This window comes from Crocuta crocuta, unplaced genomic scaffold (assembly GCF_008692635.1).
Source record: "Crocuta crocuta isolate KB4526 unplaced genomic scaffold, BGI_CrCroc_1.0 scaffold170, whole genome shotgun sequence".
NCBI classification, from domain to species: domain Eukaryota; kingdom Metazoa; phylum Chordata; class Mammalia; order Carnivora; family Hyaenidae; genus Crocuta; species Crocuta crocuta.
Genome location: NW_027527853.1, coordinates 10,393,301 through 10,405,349, shown reverse-complemented (window position 1 = coordinate 10,405,349; position 12,049 = coordinate 10,393,301). Strand labels below are relative to the sequence as shown.

General features: G+C 45.8%; 1 protein-coding gene across 2 annotated transcripts in view; it reads right to left on the bottom strand.

The window, feature by feature from the left end:
• Positions 1-382, bottom strand: part of RASSF4 (Ras association domain family member 4) — a 31,420-nt gene extending 31,038 nt beyond the window's left edge. The window contains exon 1 of one of the 2 annotated variants that reach the window (XM_077780256.1): positions 277-382. The gene's annotated coding sequence lies outside the window, so the exon portion shown is untranslated. The remainder of the gene's footprint in view (positions 1-276) is intronic. The other variant, XM_077780261.1, reaches the window with a different exon arrangement.
• Between the last annotated feature and the right edge of the window lie 11,667 nt (positions 383-12,049).

Here is a 12,049-nt window from a genome sequence, read left to right as displayed (position 1 = left end):
GTAGCCTGCGGCCGCTCTCACCTACTGTGCTCAGGTTTGAGCCCCTGAAGTGCCTTCCCTCTGGAGAAGGTGCCTGCTGCAGTGCCCACTCTCAGCAATGGGCCTGACGCCCGGGATGCGCCAGGCTGGCAGCGGGAAGGAACTCTGCACGCGGCAGCCAAGGGGCACCGGTGCCTGGGCTCCAGAGCCCACCGCTGGGGGCGGTCTTGGGCTTGGGGACAGGGGTGACGGTGCTCCGTGGACGCCCCCAAACTCTCCTGCCTCTGCATCACTCACCGTCCGCTCATCGCGCAGTCCAGAAGCCGCTGCCCGTGCTGTGCCCTCGCCCGCACTCGAGCTGTGTCGGCAGCGCTTACTGCCCTAGTTCCCCTGGGCTTAGTGCGTCGGGCCCGCCCCTCCCCGCCCTCGCCCGGCGCCGGCCAATGGCCCGCCCCATTCATTCCTCTGCGCCCCGCCCCTTTCCGCCTCTTCCCCGCCTCTCGCCTTGCGTGGGCCAATGGCGCCTCCCCGTCTGTCCAGCCCCGCCCCGGGCACACAGGGGAGGGTGGGCTCTGGGCGGTGCCCGAGGGGCAGCAGAGAAGGTTCGCGGACTAAGGCCGCAGAGGTATCGCCGCGTCACGACGAGGGCGCCCGGAGATGCTTGGAGGAAGCCGACCCGACTCTGCCTGGAGGGTCCGGTGTGTGGACGGAGTCCGGGACCCTTGGGTTTCCAACGAAGGCCGCTGCGTAGGCGCCGAAATTACTAGTGTGTGCTGGGGAGGATGTTACCCAGTTAAAGCCAGACCGTTGTCATCTTTTTGGCTCAAAGGGCACCTGTGTGTGGTCCTACTGTTTGGTGTGACCTTAGAGAACTTTTCTGAGTTTAAGAAATGCGATCCGATGGTAAAGAGGAGATAAACTTCTCTGGGCGCCTGGGCGGCTCAGGGCTTAAACATTCACCCTTGATTTTCGCTCAGGTCTTTATTTCGCTCAGGTCATGCATGGTCTCATGATTCCTGTGATGGAGGCCCGGCATTGGGCTCTGTGTTGACAGTGCGGAGCCTGCTTGGGATTCTGTCTCTTTGATTCTCTCTGCTTGTGTGTGCCTAAACGCTCTGTCTCTCTCTCTCAAAATAAAAATAAACTTAAAAAAAAAAAAAGGAGATAAAACTTCTCTCCCAGGCACCGCCTACCGGATGGGGATTTGCTTGCACAGAGGCAGAGAGGACAACAGCACACAGGCCTTTTAGAGAACTCAGAACAGTTCATTGTTTCTGGGGTAGGGAGGGGGGTTGGGGTGGGGTGGAGAAGGGGTTGATGGAAACGTTTGCAGTTTCTGTTTTATATCACCGTCCCTAGTCCTGACCTCCAGACCTCTTCCTCTTCTCTTGTACACCCAACACAAATCATTCTAGTGTCATTCGATCTGTGGTTCCTAATCTTTGTAGAAACAGATGGCCATTTTAGAACCTGATATGTACCTTCTAGAAAAATGCAGGTAAAATCAGCCTGGGATTTGAGTTTATGGGCCCTCCAGACCCCTCTTGAGAGGGGCTGTGCTAATCATTGTTGCTGGATTTGGGGCCAATAGATTGGCTCTGCTATTTCCTGCATGACCTTGCCATGTTGCAGCTTCTCTGGGCTTCCATTTCCCCACCTGCTAAAATGAGGGGGCTAAAGACGACCAGAAATTCTTCAGCTTTGCCCTTGCATGATTTTGTGGAGAATGGCCTGTCTTCTGCCAGCCTAGGGGCTGTGGTCAGGGACTTCCACTCCTGCACAGCCAAAAGTTATGGTCATCAAAGCCAAGGCTCATAACTGGTACTTCTGAAAGTTTTTCAAAAACAGTGGGCAACAAGTGTCCATCAACTGATGAATGGATTAAGAAGATGTGGTATAAACACACACACACACACACACCACAATGGAATACTACTTGGTGATGAAAAAGAATGAAATTTTGCCATTTGCAACAATGTGGATGGAACTGAAGGGTATTATGCTAAGCGAAATAGGTCAGTCAGAGAAAGATAACATATGATTTCACTGATATGTGGAATTTGAGAAATTTAACAGATGAACATAAGGGGAGGGAAGGAAAAATATAATAAAAATAGAGAGAAAGGCAAACCATAAGAGATTCTTAAATACAGAGAACAAACTGAGGGTTCATGGGCGTGGGTTGGGGGTGTGGCAGGTGAGCTGAATGGGTGACAGGCATTAGGGAGGGCACTTTTTGGGATGAGCACTGGGTGTCATATATAAGAGGTGAATCACTGGGTTCTACTCCTGAAGCCAAGACTGCACTGTTTGTTGAAAGACAAACAAAAACAGTGGGCAAAATTCATCATAGCTCTTAACCTCTGAGTATTCATTCTATGCCCAATAGGATAAGTAAACACAGCACCAGGGTAACATGCAATTTCCCTGGGGCTTTCCAGCACTTGAGAATGAATCATTCTCTCTGCTGTAGGTGATGTTGTGCCCAGAGCCAGGACCAGTCTGGAGGGATGATTGCATTTGAAGAAACAACTGGATGTGTCTTGCACTCCCACTGTGTGTCAGGCACTGTGCTGGTGCTATGCATCAGGGATCCGACACAATCCCCTTAACATCCCTTGGGAAATATGTGTTTCCACCTGGATTTTACATGGAACACAAGTGCCGTCATCAGGGTCCTCAGTTCCTTCAGAAAGAGGATCACCTTTTCCTTTCAGGATTCAATGAAACTGTATTTGGTTTCCAGCTCACTTATGGTGGGTGTGTGGCTATTGTTAGTTGCCAATCTCTTATCCATTTTCTTCTTTGGAAAAAAGAGAGGGAGGAAGGACTGGAAAAGGAATAAAGTTGAGAGAGATGGGGAGTCAGCGACTTGTTTGGAGCAGAGCCATCCCAGGCCCTAGTGATGGATCCTCACCACCGTATTTTTCATATGGCACTTGCAACAACCCAACACTGGACAATGAAATTAAGTTAGTAGATGATGTGACTCATATTTAAAACATTGGAAGAGAAAATACCAGTTTACAACATACAAAGTAAATGTAAGTTGTATCTTATTAAGCTTTTGTTTGCATTATTTGTTTTAGGTACATGCATTAGGCTATGATATGAAATGTATTTCTCACTGTGGATTAGGGTCAGAAATGTTTGAAAACAACCATGTAAGTCAACCTTGACAATCCTTTTAATCACTTTCCCAACTTCCTTTGAAGCTAGAAGGGCCATATGACCTACTTCTGGGTGAAGAGACAGGGAAAAGCATTCCGTGGGTGGGGGTGAAGTCAACGTTTGCTTTCCTGGTGGAAGGAACAGATACCTCTTTCACCTGCCTTTCTATCTTAGATCTGGATAGAATGTGTAATTTCTGGAGCACTGGCAGCTATTTTGAAAACATGATTAAACACATCCACATGCTGAGACTATAGAGATAAAAAGAGTCTGGGTCTTATTAACATCACGGGGTTTCTGCACCATGCCTGCACTGCCTACTCTAGACCTGTCATGGAGAAAAATAAACCCTGTACGTTTAAGCCAGAGATTCGTGTTTTCTGTAAAGGGCCAGATAGAAAATATTTTGGGCTTTGTGGGCTAAATGGGCTGTTTTGAAACTACTTAACTCTGTTATTGTAGTTTTTAAAATGTGTTTTTAAAAAAAATTTTATTTTTGACAGAGAGAGACAGAGCATGAGCAGGGGAAGGTCAGAGAGAGATGGAAACACAGAATCGGAGACAGGCTCCAGGATCTGGGCTGTTAGCATGAAGCCTGATGCAGGGCTTGAACTCGTGAACCACGAGCTCATGACCTGAGCTGAAGTCGGCCACCTAACCGACTGAGCCACCCAGGTGCCCCTGATGTTGTAGTGTGGATGCATCCATAGACAACACGGAAACCAAAGGGCATGGCTGTGGTTCGAATAAAACTATTTACAAAAATAGATGGCAGGTCACATGACCCTAGGCTGTCATTTGCTACCTCTTTTCCTAGATGATCTTGCCCCCTTTATTGCCTCTCTGACCTTATCTCCTCCTACCTCCCCTCCTTCTCTCTGCTCTGGTCATACTCTTTTTCCTGCATGGGCCCACTCCCACCACAGGGCCTTTGCACTTGTTGTTTTCTCAGCCTGGAAGGCTCTTTCCTGGCATGTCCACAGGATTTGTTCTTTTGCCTCCTTCAGGTCTTTACTCACAAATCACCTTCCCTCTGAGTTCTTTCCTGGTCCCCTACCCAGAATACTCCTCACTGGCTCATACTTACTACTCTCTGCCAAGCTGAATGTTTCATTTATTTACCGTGAGCTCCTTGATGGAGGAAGACTGTATCTGTTTTCTTGGATATTGACTCTGGAATGTGGTAGTGTTTAATCAATATCTGGCGTATGATTTTTCCCCCTTTCTGCCAGATTCAGATTAGAAAACAGATTCAAGGTGGCTCAATACCCCATCCAAGGGGACATGGTGAGTAAAGTGGTAGGATCTGGGCCTGGGATGCTGTGTTTGTGCCACCAAGGAATGGGAGTAAAGCAACATCTATCCCGTTGGAAGATTGGGCCTCAGGGGAGCTGAGGCCACACAGAAGCTTCTGTAAGACATTTTACCCTAGCACATGGCCCTAGCAGTGGAGGTCTTTGGGGGTCCATTAAGGACCAGGGCATTATCCTGTTCACCAGGGGCAGTTTCACATTTTATAGCATTCTTACATCAGAAAGTCTTTAGAGAAATCATTATTTTGTGAACAGCACAGACTAACTTGTAAGATCTGTAAAAAGCCAAATGGAAACACACATGATCCAACATTTTTAGTCAAGAAAGAGCCACAAAGAACGAATTTGTGTTTGAACTTCAAGGGGGTAAGCTTATAGGAGCCTGAGTCTGATAAAACACCCGTGACTTCATGCATCAGATAAGGCTGCCACTGGGCAGGGTGCTGTGCTGGGCTTTTGCTCGAAGCTCTTGGCACCAGTCCACTGTTCCAAAAAGACTGAGAAATTACCTTCTTCCCTCTGGTGCTTTGAGAGGCAAGTTGTGAAAATGCCTGGGCATAGTCACATGTTGTTGAGATGCAACTTAGATTTCTCTGAGTCTTGAAATATGGGCTTATATAATTGAACATAAATGTGATTAATAATGAGGATCATTTTCAAGGCCATTCCAGTAAAAGTGAGTTTGAATTAAAATTGCTGTTTAACTATCTAAGGCCATTTATGGGTGACTTTGTATGATTTTTTCCCCTTTACTCTCTCTGACATAAGATTCAGAACAAGTGTTTTTTTAAAGGTATTTTTTCAAAGTCTTCATGATTTCAAAAGTACATTCTTTAGGAAACAATTGGATGATTGCACTTGTTTGAGATCTGTAAGATCCAGTTGAAACCAAGCAACTATTCTTTGCCTTTAATGGGCTCTATTTGTTGAAACCCACCAACAGGAAGGGGCCACTTACAGAATGTTTCTGGCACCACTTGGTTTGATGGAATCCTTCAGTAATGAGATCATCCATTGCATGATCTTAACACACAGAAGGATTTTCCATCAGTTTTCTGATGATTTCTCAAATAATCTGCATACCATCTTCCCTTCTTTCCTATGTGAAATGGTTTTCATTAACTCCATTTGTTAACATATAAATAACACTTTCAGGTTAATATATGAAATTCCTCAACCCATGCTAGAAGCAGGCTGAAAATGAGAATTTATTCTCCAAATGGATGTAAATTTGCAAAATGTGTGCCACATAATTGCCTTCTTAAACAGTCACATACATACATACACATGCAACACACATACATGCACTCTACATATTACATATTGTTTGTCCTTTATAGTTATGCTTTGGAAAAGCTTTGTATCCGATGTTGCAGAATTAATAAGTGCTTAGGCACTGGGTTTCCTGGGAGAGAGAGAGCTGACTTTAAATTTTTTAAAAATGATTTTATTTATTTTTGAGAGAGAGAGAGACAGAGCATGAGCTGGGGAGCGGCAGAGAGAGAGGGAGACGCAGAATCTGAAGCAGGCTCTGAGCTGTCAGCACAGAGCCCAACTTGGGGCTGGAACTCGTGAACCACAAGATCATGACCTGAGCTGAAGTGGACGCTCAACTGACTGAGCCACTCAAGAACCCTGGACAGAGCTTGCTTTAAAATGTGATAGCTAAAAATTGCTGCTGAAACTTCCTTTTGGGGAAAAATACCTGCGTAGCTCAAGCGCTTTCTCCACTTGGTCTTGAGAAAAAGATGTCACTGTTTCTAAGTCTGCTCCAAAGAAGAGACACCTGGGTGGCTCAGTCCACTAAGCGTCCAACTCTTAATCTCGGCTCAGGTCATGATCTCACAATTGTGAGACCAAGCCCTGCGTTGGGCTCTGCGCTGACAGCATGGAGCATACTTGGGATTCTCTCTCTCTCTCTGACCCTCCCCAGCGCGTGCGCGCGCACACACACACACACACACACACACACACACACACACACACCCTCTCTCTCTCTCCCAAAATAAATAAATAAAATTTTTAAAATCTTAAAAAAAAGACATGTGAGGACAAGGATGGCACAAACAGACGTGCCAGATCAGATCAGAAGATGTACTTCCTTAGAAGGTACATCTTTCCATTTCCTTAGGTTTTTCCTGTCTTCCCAAGCCTCCTGCAGATCTATGTGATCCCCCCATACAGCCACACTTCATACACCTTGCCACCTTCTACTTGGGCTATGCTCCGCTGCCAGAAACTCAATTATTATGAATGGACTTTGTAGTGGCCTTGAGTTGCTAACAGCTCAGAACTAAGATGAAAAGAACTATGGCAATGCAAGACGCTTGAATAAGTTGCATTTTCAATGGAACTACAATTTTAATAATAGAAAAATACTGTTCAATATTTTGATTCATTTAACAAATGGCAAGACTGTTTGCTGGCCCTGGCATGAAACAGTCCAAGGGTTGGAGGATTTACAGAAGGATGGTTTCTCAAAGTACAATATCTGAAGTGAGGATTTCCCTCTACAAAGAGTCTGGTGTTGCTTGAGATCCAGAATTCCTATGAATAAACAGATACTGAGATTCAAAGGGACAAAACTAATAAATGATTAGAACCTTCCCTCAAGCCAGGATGTTAAGCAGCCAACGGAAGTGGAGACTTTCCAGATGGAAAAGAAAGGAACCTTGAGAGAGCACAGAGCATTTGCACAAACAAGGGCCATTTGTCCAGTTCCTGGGCTTTGTATCTCAAAGCAGACCATCCTCAGGGCACTCTGTGGAGACTCACCAGCCAGAGAATGTGGCTGTATTCTGTATTCTGGAGGGAAGTACAGCCCCTCTACCTCTTCTTGCAAGCATGCAGTTTCCCAAGGAATGTAAAACATCCTCAATGGAGAAGTGGCAAGCTGGCCAGACTTGACCTGTTAACCTTGTGTTTAAAAAGACGTTTCAGCTGGGTTGACCTCACCTCTGAACCTGCCCTCAGAGCCACCTCTATTTAGTTCTTGGTGTGACAGGGGTCGACTTACCCAAGTTTTCTTCCCAGTCTTTGTAATTGTGAAAGGCTGGGAAGAAAGGCTGAGGATGTGTGTGTTTAAGGCAGGATTGTGCCCTATAATAATAACCATCTTAAATTTTGTGTCCATTTGGGAATCATCTCTGATTTTTCACTTTGGAAACTCCCTTTCAGCAAAATAAATAAGATGTCGACCTTACAGCTGGGACAGAATTAGAATGATCAGTGTAAAATCTTTTCAGAGAGCTGGCAAGCTAGAGACTCAGATAAGAGTTGATATTGCAGCCCTGTGTCTAATATCTTCAGCCCAGCACACTGGAACCTCATGCAGGGGTTCTCTGTTAAGTCTTGAGGCAGAATTGCTTCTTCCTTGGGATACCTCAGTCTTTTCTGAAAGGCCTCCAGTGGACTGGGGAGGCCACTCATGTTACGGAGGAAAGTAATCTGCTTTATTCAAAGTCTACTGATTTAAATCTCAGTCGTACCAAAAACAAAACAAAATAAACAAACAAAAACTTTACAGCAACATTAGACCATGTAACAGGGTGCCATGGCTCAGCTGATTGGACACATAAAATTAACCATCACAAGCAGTGAGATTGATCAACAACTTGTACCATCTTGTCCTTCTGAGGACAGACTCTGTGGCCTTGTATCTGTGACAGAAACTAGGCATTCCAAGACTCTTCAGGATTAACAGTGCCTTCTTTCCCAAGGATATCATGGTTTAATGTACCTATATAATCTGTGGCAATTTTTGAGGAACTGTTGCTTCTCTATCTAATGGGTCTAAATTTGAAGTTTGGCAAATATTTTTGGTAAGGGGCCAGATAGTAATTATTTTCATATTTGTTGACCATACGATTCCTCTCGCCACAAATCAAGCCATAGGCAATCTGAAATTGACGGTGTGGCTGTGTTCCAATAAAACTTTATGTAAAAAAGAGGCAGAGGGCCTGAATTTGGTCCATGGGTAAAGATAGAGTTTGAGGTGATATCAGACCTTTTCTCCATGGCAAACTTGGAAAAGGGGGTAGAGAAAGCACACTTGGGGGTGGGATGCTTTCAGCTGTGAGGCATAAAAAAACCCAAACAAAGTGGGCTTTATTATCTCATATAATGAAGAAGCCCAAGAAGAGGTGGTTCCAAGGTTAAGTCAAGGTCTCAAAGACATCTTCAACGACCAAAGTTCTTTCTACCTCTGGACTCTGTCATTTTCAGCATATTGGTTGGTTTAGTTTCCCCTGATATTTACAAATGGTTCTTACACTTCCTGATAGACATGACTACATTCAGTGGAAGAAAAAAAAAAGGTATGGTCCAGTGCAGCTCATTTTAGTAGCAAGGAAACCTTTCCCAGAACTTACTGGACCATCTCTCTCAGTTCTCATTGGCCAGAACTAGGGTGTGAACATGATGTACAGAATGGACCTGCTGTGCCTGGCAGGGTGAAAAACATGGCTGGCCAAGGGGAAGGAGGTAGATTGACCATGAACATTCAGGCTCTACCAGCAAACAAGTGATCAATGGTGCCCCTGGGAAGAAGCCAGCAATGTCTGCTCTGACTCCTGGTTCTATCATAAGAGGGGGGCTAGAGAGAGGGAAAAGTTGCTGCCATGTGATAAGTGAGCAGGGTTTGAAGGGATACAAGGGAAACAGTCTGGAGAGATGTTCAGGACAGCAGTTTCCTCTGCGAAGCACCATGTATGGGGGAGGGGAGGGGAGGCTCTGGTTAACTGTGAAGAAACCCTAGCTAGAGAAAGGGAGCCACCCAAGCCAGAAAAATGGGAACTGAAAATGCCCATGGAGAAATGAAGAGTGCCAGGGGGACCTGAGGCCAGAAAGTTCCCCACTCCCTCACCCAGTTGCCAGCCAACTCTGGGCTCAGGGGAGCAAGAAGCCTTGGTGGCTAAGGATGCTGTGCTGGCTGGTCTCTATCTGTGAACCTCCTTTAGAGCCTCCAGGGACTGCAGTGCAGCAAGGAAGAGCAGCGAGAGGTCTGGGCCCCAAGAAAGAAACTGGAGGGGTAGCCGGGATGTTTAAACTGTGTTCCTAGGTGTCAAAGTGACATTTACTTAGTTATTCCTTCTTGCATGGGGTGGGGGACACTCTTCTGAGGCTGGGATTTTTGTCATGGGCTTTGAGTAAGCCATTCAGGAGAGCTGGACATAGCATCTGGTCTGGCCCATCAGCCAGTGTGGGAAGTCCAAAAGGTGCTCCCACCCCTCCAGTGTGAGGAGGTCAATGCTGATCAGGTGTGGTGACGTGGTAGAGAACCCATCTGACCCTTTCTTTTCGTTTCCCTGTCCCTGTGCCTTTCCTTTCTTTTTTGCAAGAATATTAGTTTTTAAGTGACATATGATAATGGATAACACACATGCTTCATTCCTGTCTATAGTTGTATCTGGCACCATAATTCAATTTAGACATATTGCATAGGATGTGCCTGCAATCACAGTAATAAACAAATGAACTCCATGACTTTGCTTGGGCGACACTCTTTACAGTGAACTCCGGGTCACAACACAGGAACTGTCTGTCACCAAGGTTTCTACCCAAGCAGGTGGCAAATCAATTCTCAGTGGAAGCTGGTACCGCCGGCAGGGACTCTGACTGTTGGGAGAACTCATCAAGACTGCGTCAGAGTAGCCTAACTGTGTTGACATGAGGGCACTGCATGCTCAGGACAGAAAACATGCCCGGGCCTGTGAGCACAAGGGTGAAAAATGAGGTGACTCCAGTCACAACCAAAGTGGAGAGCTGGTCTTCTGCCTTGTCCCACCTAAGCTAGTTCTCCCCAGTCTCTGACTCTTTTGATCCCTCCCTGTCCCTTGCCTCCTCTCCTTCTGTGCCCAAGAAAAATTAGTTTCAGATAATTTAGCTGGAGGGTCACCTGGTCAACACTCTTCTCGTTCAGAAGATGAGGGGGAAGAGGCCCAGAGGAAGGGACATGATCAACAACTGTCATTGTTGTTGATACTGCTCTTTGTCTTACACTTTTTTTCCTGCTGCACAGAAGTCTCCTTTGTCATATATGGAAAATGCATCTGCAGTCTTCGGACTCTGATGGCGTTGGCCATGCTTCCCTTCTCCTAGGATGGACAGTTATGTGCCTGATAATATTCTAGTCCTACTTTTGACACTAAACACAAATCTATCTTCATAGATTTCCTTTTGAATTCATCTCTCATGGCATTTTGTTTGCAGTTTCATTGTAGCGCTTACATCTGCCCCTTGTCAGCCATGCTCACCGTCCATCTACGAGATCAGACAGATGCCTGACTCATCCCTTCAGCCCAGCACTTTGCATGATTCACCAGTAGGTGCTTAATGAATATTTGTTGGGTTAAATTGGCATTTATTTCTAGCAACCTATGTCCTAAGTTTATGCTGGTGCAGTTGGTTTCCAAGAAAGGAACCTGTTCCACTCTGGAAAGTGGAACCCAAGACCCGAGGCCTAGGATTATCTCAGCGAGTTTTCTGGAAATTGGAAAATGAAGTGATAGTGAGCTATCATGCCCTCATTCCAATCAGAGCTCTGTGCAGCCTCAGATAGAAGCAGCTGTTTAGGGACAAATGAATCATCACAGTCATTGCCCATCCACTTTACTTGTGATCTTCTCTTTAAAGGGAAATTTGATTTGAGACTTGCAGAGGCTTTCAGTATCAATTAGGTGGTAATCATTCCATCGGAGGGGCTCTTGCAGCTGCCCCAGTATATTCCCAGTACACTTCTCCGGTTCTACTGCTCCCCCTCTTTCCCAGATCATTGTCTTAAGAGATTACGCAAATTTCCCAGAAACTCACACTGCACAAAACGTCACACAGCTTATCTTTAGACTCAGAATTGGATTTCCTGGGGGTCTGCTCTGAAGTCTGAGCAAATGCTCCCGGTTAATGTGTACAGCTGGCGCCTCTCCCTTATGCAGATGGGCAAGACTTTTGGAGATGACCTAATTCCCTCAGGCCCCAAAGCTCAGCAGAACCCCATGAGAATATACTCTTGGTCACTTGGAAGCTTCTTTTTATGAAGGTGTTTTCACCCTTATCATAATGTGATACGTGAAGTATAATATTTCACCTAAATGAAACTTGGCTTCTTTATATTCCCCTTCTCTTCTGTGCAAAGGTCTTGACTTAATCAGTTCTTCCTTCTTCTCGGAATAATGATAAGATAACCAGCCAGGCAGATCCCATGGGAGCAGCCCCTTTCCAGCCAGTGGGGACAGTCCCTCTGTGTCTTCCAAGAGCCTTATATTTCCTTCCCTCTCCAGGTGCTCAAACAAGCTCCCCACCAGCAGGCCGGCAGCTGTCTAGACTCCAGCTGAGCCCAGAGCTTCAAGGCAGAAGCTGCAGGCTGGATGACTAAGCAGTTTAAAAGAACTGAAATTTTGTGCAGGCAGGGGATGGGGCAAGGAGCTTTCCCATTTGGACTTATTAACAAGTGTTTCCTCTGAGAGATTAGTGAAGAGTGGGACACTGTAGAATCCAAGGAAAAGTTTGTTCCTAGGATAAACATATCACTGGCAAAGTATGGCTCCAGACTGAGCTGAAAGGAGTAGGTGGGGGGAAAAAAGAAGGCA